The sequence below is a fragment of the Anabrus simplex genome, chromosome 9 (genome assembly GCF_040414725.1).
Source record: "Anabrus simplex isolate iqAnaSimp1 chromosome 9, ASM4041472v1, whole genome shotgun sequence".
Lineage (NCBI taxonomy): Eukaryota > Metazoa > Arthropoda > Insecta > Orthoptera > Tettigoniidae > Anabrus > Anabrus simplex.
Genome location: NC_090273.1, coordinates 9936849 through 9951895, shown reverse-complemented (window position 1 = coordinate 9951895; position 15047 = coordinate 9936849). Strand labels below are relative to the sequence as shown.

Below are 15047 nucleotides of genomic sequence, written 5' to 3'. Positions count from 1 at the left end.
GGATGTTAGGCAACAAGACTAACCGTTACGCTACGGCGTGTTGTTTGAGCAGTAATATCCATACAGGGGACGACCATGTGTGTGAACAACAACTACAATGAGTGCGACGGAAAAGACATTTCTTATGATGAAAAGTGCTCCAGTATTCAAGCACAGTTCGATTTACCCTTTTCCTCTCTCCAGCTCATTGGATGAATGCTCAGCATCGTTTCTATCGGTTCAGAGGGTCGCGGGTTCGATTTCCGGTGGGGGTCTGGCATTATACTTGCGTATGATTAATTCCTCTGCCCTGGGGACTGGGAGTCTGTGTCCATTCCAATACTGTCCTCTTCATATGCTCTCAACGTAATAGAGAACACATCGCTCTGTGACGTCAGGAAGGGCATCCGTCCGTAAAACTAGGGCAAGTGCAAATGTGCGACGCAGTTAGCACCAGCGACCTGACCAAGGTGTAGGGAGAGTAAGGTTGTGATTTTCCCCTCACTTTCCCTCCCCCTGCCATGTGCGTCAACCCATCATACTGCGAGGTGTTACCTGAACCACGCTGTAAATCAGGGGAATCGCTGTGAGGCAGTTATTATTCCCAATGCAGTACTTGTATAAAACCCATGCTCTGGAGGGATAACGTGCTGATTGAGTGGAATCAGTGTCCGTCCACTCTTCGAGCGCTGAGATGAATGACTTCGAACGAGTGATGGCACGGTCGAGTGATGGCCGCCCAGATGTCACCGCGAGACACCACGTCACACGTGATATATAGCACCAATATTTTCTTCGCCCTGCGGTGGCCGTCAAGCTAACCTTTTATCATTTCTGTTGAAGGACATCTCTCCCAACGGGCAGTCTATGCTGAATTTAATAGTCTCTCCACTCACGGGGAACATTAAGCTTTACCCAGATGAGACACATTCAAAAGGTAGGTTACTTAATTCTAGGACACCGGTGCCAGCGTCTCTTGTGTATTGTGGTCTCTACTATGTTAGACACAATTCCTTAAAAATATTCGAATTCAAAGAAAACCTAACGACAGACCATATAATTGTCGCTATGGGATAAAATATGTACATTTTAATTTTAGACTTCAAGAGGGCAGGTTCATTTCTATGAGTCAAATAATTGAATTTTCGGCATAAATAAACCTTATAGCAGAGAATCATCTGAAAAGTTTTGTTATCGAAGTTAGTGTGACGGAAGAGTAAACTAGCAACCGTACAGGCTGTAGTGTAATGTAGAGGTGGATGGCCAGACAATGTTACCTAGCAACCGTGCTGGCTGTGGTGCGGATGGATGGTCAATGTTACCTAGCAAATGGCTAGCGGTCATCTGAAATTTGCGGCCTTTGATGGATTTTCGCAAAGGGAAAAGTAGTAAATTTTTATGTGTAAAATGTAGGGTAATTTTGTCTTTAACATTTAGCTCCTCGCGGTTGTTCTTCTCGTCCAATCACAGTACTGCCATGGATTTGCTCAGTCTTCCGCGAGACACTGCATTAAATTAATAAATCGGTTGCAATACAATTGAACTTTTTCTTTATTGCAAACACGAAGCGATGAAGGAAGGAAGGCTTTTGCAAGTATCAACACACATTAGGAGGCGATAACTTAAGGGATGTGTATATATATTCATTATTTTGGATTTCGGTCCTGCGACCCTGCAGCCACCGTATAGCATAAGACAATGAATAGGATATACTCAGAAACATATTAAATAAATATAGACCGCTCTAGATGTTCTAGTCGCTGAAGAGTGCTAGGAGATTCGGAAAAAATCAGGATTTTAGAGAACTTCTGGGTAATTTCATACTGCACAGCTGAACGTACGGCGATCATTTCTGCTGTGTTGATGGTTGCTGGTTCAGGTAGAGAATGTTCTTTGGTAGCTGAAGTAAGAGGGAAGAAATGAGCGTATCCTGTTCCAGTAGATGTCTTGGATCTTGAATGAAATCGGGCCAAACTTGATGTAGGAATTCATATTCCATACTGTTTATGGAAGGGCTTGAAATGAAGAAGGCCGGCAAAGTGAAGACTTTCATTGAAGATGGGGGTAATTCATACGCATGACGAAAGGCAGGTGCAGAGGGGTGGAAACAGATGTTGAAGATCTCCACGGCTTCTAATTAGTGAAGGAATACGGTGGTGAGCAATCCGTTTTGTGCGAAGAAGGATGTGTCACTGTGCATTAGCAGGTAATGTTACACTCCAGTGGTATTAAATTAGGGACTGTAGTAAGAAACAACGGTGCAACTTGAATGTGTGTTACACTTTCAAAGTAGAAGTGCTCCATATTTACTCTCCCACTGCACAGAATGTCTCATTAACATGTTTCCACAATTGCGATGAAAAAGAATTAGTCATAAGCAACAAGAATGTGTAAAAAACTATTTGAAGGTGCTCAAATACGTCAGCCTCGTGACGGTATATTTACTGGCTCGTAGAAGAACTCCTGCGCGACAAAAATCCGCCACATCGGCGTCTCCGAAAACCGTGAAAGTGACATCACTTAAGTCTTGAAATGCTAATTTTGATATCATTTTTATTGCACCCCTTTTCATCCTTCGGGACTGCCAGTCTCCCATTATGGCCAAGTCGTCGTTCAAGCTGATTACTACATTTGAATCCATCGCAGCCAGCTGATATGATTCAGTGATATGAACAATAAAGCTGAAAGTTGTTTTACCCCTGCAAGTATTTTGAACTAAGAACACGTTCTAGCACGAATTCTCACTGCGACCAAATTGTCAACATAAATGCCTGTGATTGCTTGTAATAGCCTACAACTATTTCTATACTTCTCCACGACTGCTAGTGTCTTTCCTTTCGGTATTCTGCCATATACAATTCCTAGATATGCGAAGCATAAACATAACTGCCTATTCCTCTCATAGCATTTTTCAGTTACTTGACGCACACTGAAAATCTGACCATGAAATTTCCTCCGTGATCTGGAACTAGTCTGTTTTTTACTCAACTTATTCTCTACACTGATCGCACCTTACTTTCCAGAATGTCTATGGAATACCTCGATAGTCCGTTACAATGACTTCTGTTCCCTTGCTCTGCTTTCGTCATTCGGAAGATATGGTACCTTACGAATATATTATTCCGTGAAGTCTTTTCATTCCTGCCTCACCCCCTGTGGATGGGGAACGCAGATGAAGAATACACGTACGGTATCCCCTCCCTGTCGTAAGAGGCAACTAAAAGGAGCGACCAAAGTATGATTGAATTAGAACCATGAAACTACCTGTGATTTGTACCATTATATGAGCGACACCGTTGTTCTGCGTTGCCTGTACGACGTACAATGCTTGTGAGCAGTACCATAATGTTTGGAACACCGTCAGTTTACGCTACTTTTGATTAGTATCGCAGCTTGAGAAATACTATGGTTCTACTTTACTAGCGATAAGTACCATTATGAAGGACCGTTGACGTGGATTTTGAACCTTTTTAGACAACAAGCATCATTGTGCTTTAAAAGCAGTCCCTTCGTCAGTAATATAGTTCCTGGGAAGGTGAGGCATTGCGGGTCGCATCTGGTGATAGTTTTAAATTCATATTCATCCATTCGTTCATCATCACATTTTGAATTCTGGTCACTGGATGAAGTTTGGACTTTTAAATTGTCATTTCGTACCATTAGGAGCCGATGACCTAGATGTTAGGCACCTTTAAATGACAAGCATCATCGTAATCATCATCATCATCATCATCATCGTCATCATCATCATCCCTGCCTTCCCACTATATATTACGTCTAATTTAATCTATTCCTGTGGATTAATTACTATGTAGTCAATTTACTTTCCTCCCCGATTCCTCGAGCGTAATTTCACTTCATCGTTGTTTTCCTACCTATGATTTTTCCTATTCCGGACTTAAACCTAAGATTTTCAGTTACGTTGAGAGAATTTTCAAACTATTCCTTTTAACTGTCGAGTGATTCTCTACGATCTACAACACTTTAATCTAGTTAACGTTTCATTTCCCTGTCCTAGGAATCTTTATTTCAGGTTTCCCTGCCGCTTGACCGAGTCCTTCCAGGTTATTATCGAAAGCTTTTATGATTTCTTTTCGGACTTCACGATAATTTGTTTCACTCTGGTTCTTTCAGCTACATACAATTCCTCATCTCCATCAGTTCTTCTCTGAAGCCAATTTTTAATACGCCTTCCCTTTACGTTTATAAGCTGGGATGATGCATTATTCGGCAAATATATTCGCTTTTTCCCCATCTTTGCACTCTGTTGTTCCTACTAGAGAACTCTATATGCCAGCTAGAACCAGTTGACCTCACTAATCATATCGACGTATGCTTTTTAATTTCATCAACATGAAGGTTTTTACCTTTATCTGTCTGCAGAGATCTATTTCCTCTAGCGCACTCTATTAATTTTATAGGTTTCAGATTTATCTTTTGAAATAAAGGAGATATCTCTTGCTCGGCTAACTTTCTGTGTTGTATAGAAAGAGTTTGTCGTTGCAATGTAATTCAATAATCAATGTTGTAATTAATTATTTTATGCTTCCAATGTTTATTTGTTTGTTTGTGCACGGGGCAACTCACTGGCATCTGTTGAAAATAAGTGAAATGTGATTAAACTTACAGACTTCTGCCGTAATGATTTAAATTATTTGTCTGTAACATCTCACCATTGTTGAAATAGTAATGAAGATTTAAAATTCGCAGCGCAGTGCAACTGTGCGGTTTCTGTTGTAGTTGTGTGCCAGAACGGAAGTGAGGGGAAATACAAATAAAGTAGAAATCGAATGAAAGCTGTAACACACATGGCAGCTAAACAAACGGCCGGCACATTCGCAGTCAACAGGCTCGCCGGCGTTTGCTTTCCTATTGCCAGCCTGTTTGGATATGCGGGCTCCGATACAGGCGGCATATTGAACTTGTCCTCTTTATTTATACGGATCACAGGCCCCAAATCATAAATTTTTCATCCCTTTCTTTAGCATAGTCAACATTCCTGATCGCATTTTGCGTGCCTGTACCATGAAAATATTTTCCGCGTGTTATTATTATTATTATTATTATTATTATTATTATTATTATTATTATTATTATTATTATTATTATTATTATTATTATTTATCCTCACGGGAACCTGGTGATAATATTTTTTCCTAACTTAAGCCTGTCACTTCAGGGTTGCCGTATCTCTTGGATTTCGAACCAGTCGAAGTTTCCTTTCGTTCGTGTCTTCCAAGATCAATTCTACTGTAATCTTTTGTCGTATTGGAAATTAGACTCCTAGCCTGAGTTTTGCGAATTGCCGGCACCATGAGTTATATCCTCTACAGTCTTGAATGTTCTGCGATACATCATGTGCACATCTTCGTTATGGACTGTTTTATAGAGCTCCCACAATCTTGTATTTTTAAAATATTTATTTATTTATTTATTTATTTATTTATTTATTTACTGTGAACACTATAGGCCATGAATCCCAATTGGTACTTACATGTAAGCCATTAATTAGAATATTCTTAAAATTACTTTGCAGTGACGCATAAGTCAGATCAAAAACAACATGACGGATGATGTAATTATTATTACATTATCTTAATTATTAGAACAGGTTATTTCACATGGGATGTAATACATTTAATAATAATGATTTATAACGTTTACACTACTTTTTAAAATGTGTTCATATCTATGAAGTTGTTTTGAGAAGCACAGTATTATATGAGGAAGCGAATGAATCTTCCGTTATACTAAAGATATCAACGCGTGGATGACAATTATTGTTGTACAGTCGGATTGGAAGGTACTTATGAAGTCCAGTCTTAACCTGTGAAACGAAGTATCTATTTCTACTCCGACTTAAGTTCTGTGCTGTATAAAAAAGAGACTGACTTCAACATATTTGAGTCATCAATTTTATAATTAATTATTTCATACAGGAAATTCTAATCTTTGGAATTTTGTCTGTGGTATAAGCGGATTTAACACCTATTCCTTAAGTGTACTTCAATAATTTATGAATATAGTTTAATTGTCTGTGATTTTAAAGGTCAAGAATTTTGGAAATTTTGCAGCTAATTGTGTGATATAGTTTAGTTCCACATTTATTATCTTCGTATCATTACAACTTAGGTCTAATCATCCACCGTTGTAGTCACCCGTTGTTTATAATACCCTCGGCAATAGAGCCTATTATTCTCCTAGGTTTGGATTCTATCTCCTCATTCCGTGTAACTTGCAGTCGTCGTTTTCACCTCTTTTTACCAGTGCCCACTATTACCTCAGTTACGTACATCTTATAAATAATTTATTCTGAATCCGCCCAACTTCACTCGCGCAAATAATAATGAATAGTATTATTATTAAATTAGAACGTATATAAATACAGGATATGCATGAAATGGTTATAGTGCCGGTAATTTCACAAAAAAGTGTAAAATGAAGGGAAGAGAAGGAAAATTCCTGTATTAACAAGAAAGAATGCATAGGTACAAAAGACAAATATAATATTAAGCTACAAACGTTCAGTCTTGAGCAAGTAAAACTATCATGTCATCTGGGAAGTATTGTGTCGTAGAACGATAAGAAAGGACTAGTTCTTACTTAACAAGAGACGAGATTGAAGAGGAAAGCACATAACTGCTGAAACGAGGAGGTCGTTAGTTCGGTCACTGATACTCTACTGAAATGAAAACTTGGCAATTGGACAGAATGTTCGTAATGTTAGCACGGAGAAGGATCACTTGAACAAGGTTTCATGAAAATAAATAAAAATTTAAAGTCCCGGAGGAGATCAACGAACAATTGGTAAGTAATTTATTGCACCCCAATTACAGCAACATTCTTTGAGATACAAGGTAAAATTACAAATAATTATTACTTAAATTTATCTAGACGAACGTAATTAAATCTAATCTAACCTCTTGTGAGTTTGAAGACATTGTACCAAAATATTTTAATATACATACAAATTTGATTTTTTAAACTTTTCTTCTCCTTGTGACAAACATGGCTTTCGTTTTTGAAGGATGGAATTGAAGAAAGTTTACAGAGCCCCACTTCAAAGTAGAATTTGCTAGATAATTTCAATTCCTTACATTATCAGATTCAAAGAAGGGCATCATCAGCACAAGCAGCAATATTACACTCCGTCGCAAGAGGCAATTGTAGAAGTTCGTCATATTAGATGTTCCAAAAACCAGGGCTGCATGCTGATCGCTGCGAGCATCCCTTACTAAAACTTCAGAGATCGCGGTCCCAATCCGAAGTTTCGCTTTTCGATTATTTAACTAAGCTTGTATTAATATCTACAAATTCTTTGAGTATTTTTCTCTTTCAACTAAGATAAAATTGTAAGCCACAAAGCATTGTCAAAAGCACTTGTTATATCCAAATATATCAACATAGCTACCTTCTTAATTGTGAATATATTTTTGATCTAATCAACCACATACAGAACAGCATTTTGAGTGGATATTTGAGGTGTGAAACCATATTGATTTTGGCTTAAACGACAATGATTATGCATGTGATACTCGATTAATTATCAGTTTCTCGAGAATTTTCCTAAGTATTGTAAGGAGTCAAATAGGTCTGAATGATTTAATTGTACGTAATAATAAGGCACTATCTTTGTGAATTATTTTACCTATTGCAAGTTTCCAGGAAGTAGGAAAGAAATGCAGAGCAAGGCATTTGTTAAATAGAACAACAAACATGTCTGGGAAGCATAAGTGAATATTCTTAAGAATATTAGCAGATATGCCATCCCATCCAGGAGCTTTCTTATCATCTTGTAAAAAGATAAGTCGTTCAACCTCCTGGTCTGAGAACGGTAAGTCATCTACAGTATCGGGCGGAAGTTGACAAAATATCGTAATCGCTTCTTTCAAATCTGTGCCGTCACCTTCATCAGCAAAGAGTCCGTTCATTAAAACCTCAGCGGTATCTTGAAAAGAAGTGCTGAATCTATTTTCAGTCTCAATTGTAGTAAGATTATTATTAAAATTATCTGCCTCCTAGTTCACTTATAAATGAGTACCCAGGGGTTATTTTGGGTTGGAATTGAACAAAATTCTTTCCACCTTTCTTGTTTCCTTTTTTATATCATTTTTTATATTCCCCTTTAGCCGTCAAATATGTTTCTTCATACGACGTTTATCTTCTATAACAGGAAGAACACTTTTCCTCATGAGATCAAGTTCATAATTTTACCAGAATTTTTTACGAAGTTTCTGAAACGGCTTAGGTAAATTACTTTCAGCTAGGTTAATAATATCGGTATTTAATTTAACAGCTTGGTCTAGTTCGTCCGCTGTACTACAGAGTTCTGTGTCTCTCATTACTGTCTGAGAATTTCTTTTAGAAGACAGATGAAAATGATTCCTTTTAATATTCTTTGTCTTATAGATACGAGTTATATAATTGGTGGCTTGTATTGTAGGTATTTTTGCTGTAGGTTTTAGAGATATCATTATTAAAGCGTGATCAGACAGCATTGGTGTATCACTAACTTTCCAATCAAAAATAAATGAAAGAAGCGCAGAACTACAAACACTAACATCTAAAAAGCTCTGAGAATTACTACGTATATAAGTTGGTTTATAACCGTTGTTTAAGATAGTCAAATTATGAGAACTGCAGAAATCATCAAATAGTCGTCCTCGAGTATCCTCAACAGGACTACCCCGAGAACTAATTAATATCTCCACTTATGAGTAGTGTTTTCCCTCTCAGGTCTTCACAGATACGTTCCAAGAAATTTATATCCATATTAATATCTCGCGTAGAGTCAAAGTACACATTGCATGTATAAAGCTCCCGGCTATTAAACGTTGTGCTCTCTACTACTGTGTCGGCAGACCAGTACTGCCGCAACAGAACGTCAGTCTTAGATTTGTTGTGTAGGTATCCTAACTGCGTCTTGTTTACTCTTCCTTAAATGTGTCCAGTGTTTGCTTAATGACATTGTAAGTCACTCCAGTTTTTTGTTTGTTTTTGTTTGCATTTAAGGTATTACAAATCAAATTTACGTGACTTTTGGAAGAAAGCTGCAAATATTCCATGTCAAAATTCACCACCATATTGATTTTATATCGAATGGGAAGCAAGCGACCGCCGTGTCGAAACATTATCGAAAGGGAATTGCATCTGTTTCCTTGCAAATTGACAGCTGCGCATGCGGTAAAGCGTCCTCACGAATCTGTCGGTCGTTTCTGAGTGAAGTGGAGTCAGGAATTTCGGATTCTCACTTTGTCAAGTATTAGGATGAGGCTATTTCCAGCATCTTCTGTGATGTTCATCCCGGGTCACTCCTATTGTAAAATATTTTCCGGACTCTCTGCTAACATTATTAAAAATGTTCATTTCTGCTTGCCACTCCTTTTTGTGACACTATTTAACAAATGTCTAACCTTGAATTCTTCCCTACCTTATGGAAACTAGCTATTGTCAAAATAATTTCCAAAGACAGTCCCCTTACAGAATTAACTGTTCAAATCTTTTCGACCGATTGGCCTCTTTCCAGTGCTAGGGAAGATTTTGGAGAAGTTGATCGTGTTATGTAGCACATCACCATCTAAGCTCAAAACAATACGGCTGCGCGCTGTTCTTGCAGTGGTTGAATGGATTCAGGATGTATTCTTTGGAAAGAAAGTAGGTTTACTGATTTCACTTGATAAAACTCCTAGTGGCGAAAACTTATTTCTCAGTTGAAGAAAAGGCAATGCCCTAAGACGTTTTTTCAGCTAGTACAAGCTTATTTCAGCAATCTTACAGTAAAACTTCAGATTGGAACTGCAGTCACTTCAAAAAGAATCAATAAAGGATGCCCGCAGGGATCTGGTGTTTGGAATATCCTCCATGATGTGCTTCTACAGTTGCCCCTTCCGACTGGTTGCAAGGTCATAGCTTATCCTGATGACGCTCTTCTTCTTACTGAAGCTGATAGCGCACTGGATTTGGGCAGCCGAGCTATCTCAGCTATGTTCACCACGAGAAGAAGAACATTGGAAAAACCAAATATTATGATGAATGGTCATAATATACGTTTGGAACATCAGCTGTCATACTAGACAAACACTTATCTTTCAGCGCACACCTGAACAAACTGCAGCTGAAATCAAATAAATTATTACAAAGCCTATCGGTTGCTTGCAGACCATCTTGGAGCCTTAACTCGGAGGTTTTACGAGTAATTTATTAGTCAGCCTACGTTCCACTAATTTTTTACTGTGTTTCGCTTTTCCAAGTATTTTGGAAAGGAAATGGTCTCAGGTTAAACTGCTACAGATTCAAAGGGGTTTTGCTCTTCGAGTCTCACTGGTCTACCGTACAACATGTACCGAAGCTGCTCTGGTAATTGTGGGAATTGAGCCATTTATTTCTAACTAGAATCGGTATAGCTGAATTGACTCTGTGTAAGAAAAACAAAGCATCACTTCTACCAGTTTTAAACACTGTCGTTGAGAGAAAGTGTCATTTTCTGCAGCCTGGCCATCCTATCTATTTCAAGAAACTTATTTACAACAACTTCTCGCATTTCCATGACTGTGTCATCTATGCAGACGGCTGGCACATACTTCATACTGATGGAATTCACAAAGTCGTATGTGCCTATGTAGTTTACCAGGATGGTGTCGAAATTTTTCAGCCCAGTATAGGATTTCAAATAGCTGCTCAGTTTTTCAGGCTGAACTGTGGGTCATAAAGAATGCAGTGCTGTGGTGCAAAATAACAAAAAGAATGTGAATATACTCAGTGATTCGCAAGCAGCGTTGAGGTACATTAACAACAATACAATATAAATCCGATAGCCCCTAGTACAAGAACAGGAGCTGAGGAATGTCCTCACATCTGTATGTCTTGGATTCGTGGTCATAGAGGATTTGATGGAAGTGAAAGAGCAGATTCTTTAGCAAAATTAGCCGCCACATCAAACATCGGAATTGCACATGTTGAACCTCCAGTGTGCTATGTTAAGCGACAAATCAAGAAATATATTATACATCAATGGAACAATTGCTGGACTTCTAGCTTGAAAGGATATATGTTAAGTTAAAGATCGACTTCAGAGCAAAGAATTAGTGCCTAACTTTGTCCTGACGCAATTTCTATCGGGATATGGAAGATTTAACTCTTACCTTGAGTGATTTAAAATCCAAATTGCAGATGGATTTTTATGCTTTTTTGGTTCTGCTGAGACAGTGGATCATCTACTTTTCTCCTGTCCCGTGCTTGGAATGAAAATACTTATATTTGAGTACCACCTGAACAGTTGTGATCTTATATTTTCTAGACCATTGCGTGATATTTACATGAAGCCTTGTTGTTATAAGAAATTCCTGACAACAACCTCAGCTCTTAATCTTTCGTTTTAAAATATTCTCTAAGATTTTAAACTACAGCCCTAATAGGGATCCATGCTGTACTGGATATTCAATAATAATAAATATATTCCGGAGCAGTTTTGTTTTTCGCACACGGTCAAGTTGAAGTTCAAACATGTCAGCGTTTGCTTCATAACTAGCCCTTGTAGCCAGTAGTTTCTTTCACTCTAAGACTGTATGGAGGTACAGAAATTACAATGTTCGTGTTAACGTAATTTGTTCTTGCATTTGATCCAGTGATATTTTTCTCTCTAAAACTCATTTTGTAGTGTCCATAATGTGATGACCGGTCGTTGCTCACCCCGCTGTCTTCTACGCACTGCGATAAGTATCCACAGTTCTAGCCTTTCAGCAAGCAACTCACTGTTAAAAACATCCTAGGGATATGAGCTACGAATTTTAGGTAAATAAAATATAATAAAATATGAGGATATATTCTTTATTTATTCCTAAAAATCACAATCCTTTTCTTAATCATCGTTTACTGGTCGGTTAGATTAGCAGTTTGCTTTTTCTACCACTACGAGTGCTAATGTGAGTCAATGCAAAGTTTCACTTAAGCCCTTATAAGCCCTTCGGGACGGACTTTCTTCAAAACATCAAACTCCGTTTGAGGGTATTGAACCAATTTATTTTAATTTATGAAATACTTCCTCCCCTGCAGTGGCTGTCTTGCAACAAACTATACTTTTACATTTATTTTTAGAAGAGAAATAGATATACTTGAGTAATGTTCAAGATAACCTAATTGTAACAATGATTTCTTAGAATTATCAGTGAGCCACTTAAGGTAATGATGGCAATCTCCCGTAACGTTGTAACTGGCAGAGACATCTGTTTCTAGAAATCAGCGACAAAGACAGTACAGAAAGAATTATGTAAATAAGTTAATTTGACTAGGATTTGAAAACGAGTAAAGAAAGAAGGGATTTTAGGTTGCATTTAGGCCGGAATTTACTTTCGAAATGTCTTTTCTTTTAAATTTGATAGAGCTATCCAAGGCTTAAGATGTCAAACCTTTTCGGGCCCTTTAGCCCTTCAACTTTCGGCACAGTTGAGGAAATTGCTTAATTTTGCATTTTTCTTAATACGGAGACCCCTAATAAATGTTTTCAACCTTAAAACACCGACCGCTACAAGTAATATTAAGAAGCTCTCCAGGCAGAGTTTTGGACGCGCCTGTTGAAAGTGAAGACCCGAGTCAATCCCGAAGAGTGAAGTTGGCGAGCAAATGACGGGAGTTATGAATGGTGGATCTCATTCCCCCTTCACTTACAGCGATCACATTTTCATTGGAATTGAAACTCTCCCTCTTCTCTTCTCCACGCGACATTTTTAAACTGCTTGTCACAATTTATCTTCGGTTCGTTTCATTTTCAATTTGAAACTTCTGTGGAAGAACTCATACAGCGAGAGGTTAAACCCCCTCTCCTCCCCCACATTACGGCGATTGTGCTGGGATAAAAATTGAATATTCTTAATTATTAATAGAGTACTCTGCTGCTTCGGCGACAATTGTAATTGAGCCCTGTAAATGTTAACTTTGATAATGTGCTGACACAAGTGATTCCTTAATATCTCCTCCATATACTTTGAGTTCTGGGAGTAATGTGCAGAGTGTACGATATACCGGGTCCAAAATTATGGGAACCGGAAAGTGTGAAGCGATAGAAAAATGTTACTTCCAATGATTAGTAACATATCTCAGAAACTAAAAGAGATATTTCCTTGAATATTATCTTGATATATTTAGAATACATTCATCGTTATTTTGGTAGAATATGAAGCTTCTATGTTTAATATTTTGTATCAGAGAGAACATTATAAAAATAATATATGAAAATGTATTGTTAAAATTCCCATGACTGGTGTACCTTTTTCTAGAAAAGTACACAAATCAGACCCAAGAAACTTTGTATACATAATATATAAATCTTTATCGAGCTGCTGAAGTAAAATTATCTTCCTACTATTTACCGGAATTGAGAAATTATTTTTTTAATATCCTAGTTGAAAACTGAAATTTCTGCAGTTTTGTCACCAGCCGAACATATGGCGCTGAAAGCAGTCAGAAGGTGCAAATTTTCCGTAATTCTGACGTCGGAATGTTCTTCTGGTTAAATTGCATTGTGTGAGTTCTTTCGTTGTTGCAGGAACACCATCGCATTGAGCTGTGGTTTTACAAGCTCCTTCATTATAACGTTGAAAATATTTCTATATTTCCCAGCAGGCAATGTAGGGGTCCCCATACAACGAAAAACGTAAAATTAAGCAATTTTCTCAATTGTGCCGAAAGTTGAAGGGCTAAAGGCCCAGGAAATGTTTCAAATTTTGAGTCTTGGATAGCTCTATCAAACTAAAAAAAAACACATGCAAAAGATCTTTTTCAGCCTAAGTACAGTTGCGGATAAATCGCCTGTTTCTTTATTCGTTTTCTTTTTCATTCAAATCCTAGCCAAATTTACTTATTTACATAATTATTTCTGTAATGTGTTCCTTGGTTCAATACCCTCAGGCGGTATTTGATTTTTTGAAAAATGTCCACACCGAATGTAGTTATAAGGGCTTAAGGTAAACTCTGCATTGACTCACATTAGCGCTCGTAGTGGTGCTAAGTGAAACAATGCATTGACTCATTTTAGCGCTCGTAGTAGCTCTTACATCAAACAATGCATTAAGTCACATTAGCGCTCGTAGTGGCTCTTACGTCAAACAATGCATTGAGTCACATTAGCGCTCGTAGTGGCTCTTACGTCAAACAATGCATTGACTCATTTTAGCGCTCGTAGTAGCTCTTACGTCAAACAATGCATTAAGTCACATTAGCGCTCGTAGTGGTTCTTACGTCAAACAATGCATTGAGCCACATTAGCGTTCGTAGTGGCTCTTACGTCAAACAATGCATTGACTCATTTTAGCGCTCGTAGTAGCTCTTACGTCAAACAATGCATTAAGTCACATTAGCGCTCGTAGTGGCTCTTACGTCAAACAATGCATTGACTCATTTTAGCGCTCGTAGTGGCTCTTACGTCAAACAATGCATTGAGTCACATTAGCGCTCGTAGTGGCTCTTACGTCAAACAATGCATTGAGTCACATTAGCGCTACTCTAATCGAACGGATAAAGGTGATTAAGAATATGATTTCAGCATTTAAGAATATATTCTCCTATTTTATTGTATTTTATTTACTTGAAATTGATAGCTCATATCCCTAGGATGTTTTCAACGTTAGGTTGCTTGCTGAAGGGCTAGAACAGTGAATTTTTGGTGTGTTTTTCTTTAAGAAAACGACCCCTCGTGGGCCTGTTAGTTATACAGTGACATCTGAATGTAATGGGGCCTCCCTGCGCAACATGCAATTCCAGCTTTGCAAGAATGCAAGTTTAGTTTCATGCAAGACGAGGAAACACCATATGTCGCTCGCCTTGAGAAACGATGGGCAATTCCCAGATCCCCCGACCTAAATCCTTGAAGGATCGTGTCTACCAGGGACATGTCCGCTCTGCTTTCACCCGATATGCTGCGATCAGCTGTCGGCTTTGGAGACGGCTACGATCATTACAGCCCACTGTTAGTTTAATTCGTCCTTACGACAATCAGATGACAATGATTCACAGAGGGGGCTGCTATGGTCTATGGCAGGTAGATTACATCAGTGCATTAGAATGACGGGAAATAG

General features: G+C 38.1%; 1 protein-coding gene across 1 annotated transcript in view; it reads left to right on the top strand.

Annotated features, from left to right (window-relative positions):
* The window catches only part of Tmtc2 (Transmembrane O-mannosyltransferase targeting cadherins 2), a 437765-nt gene that overhangs the window by 206150 nt on the left and 216568 nt on the right, over positions 1-15047 (top strand). The gene's annotated exons all lie outside the window — the stretch shown is intronic.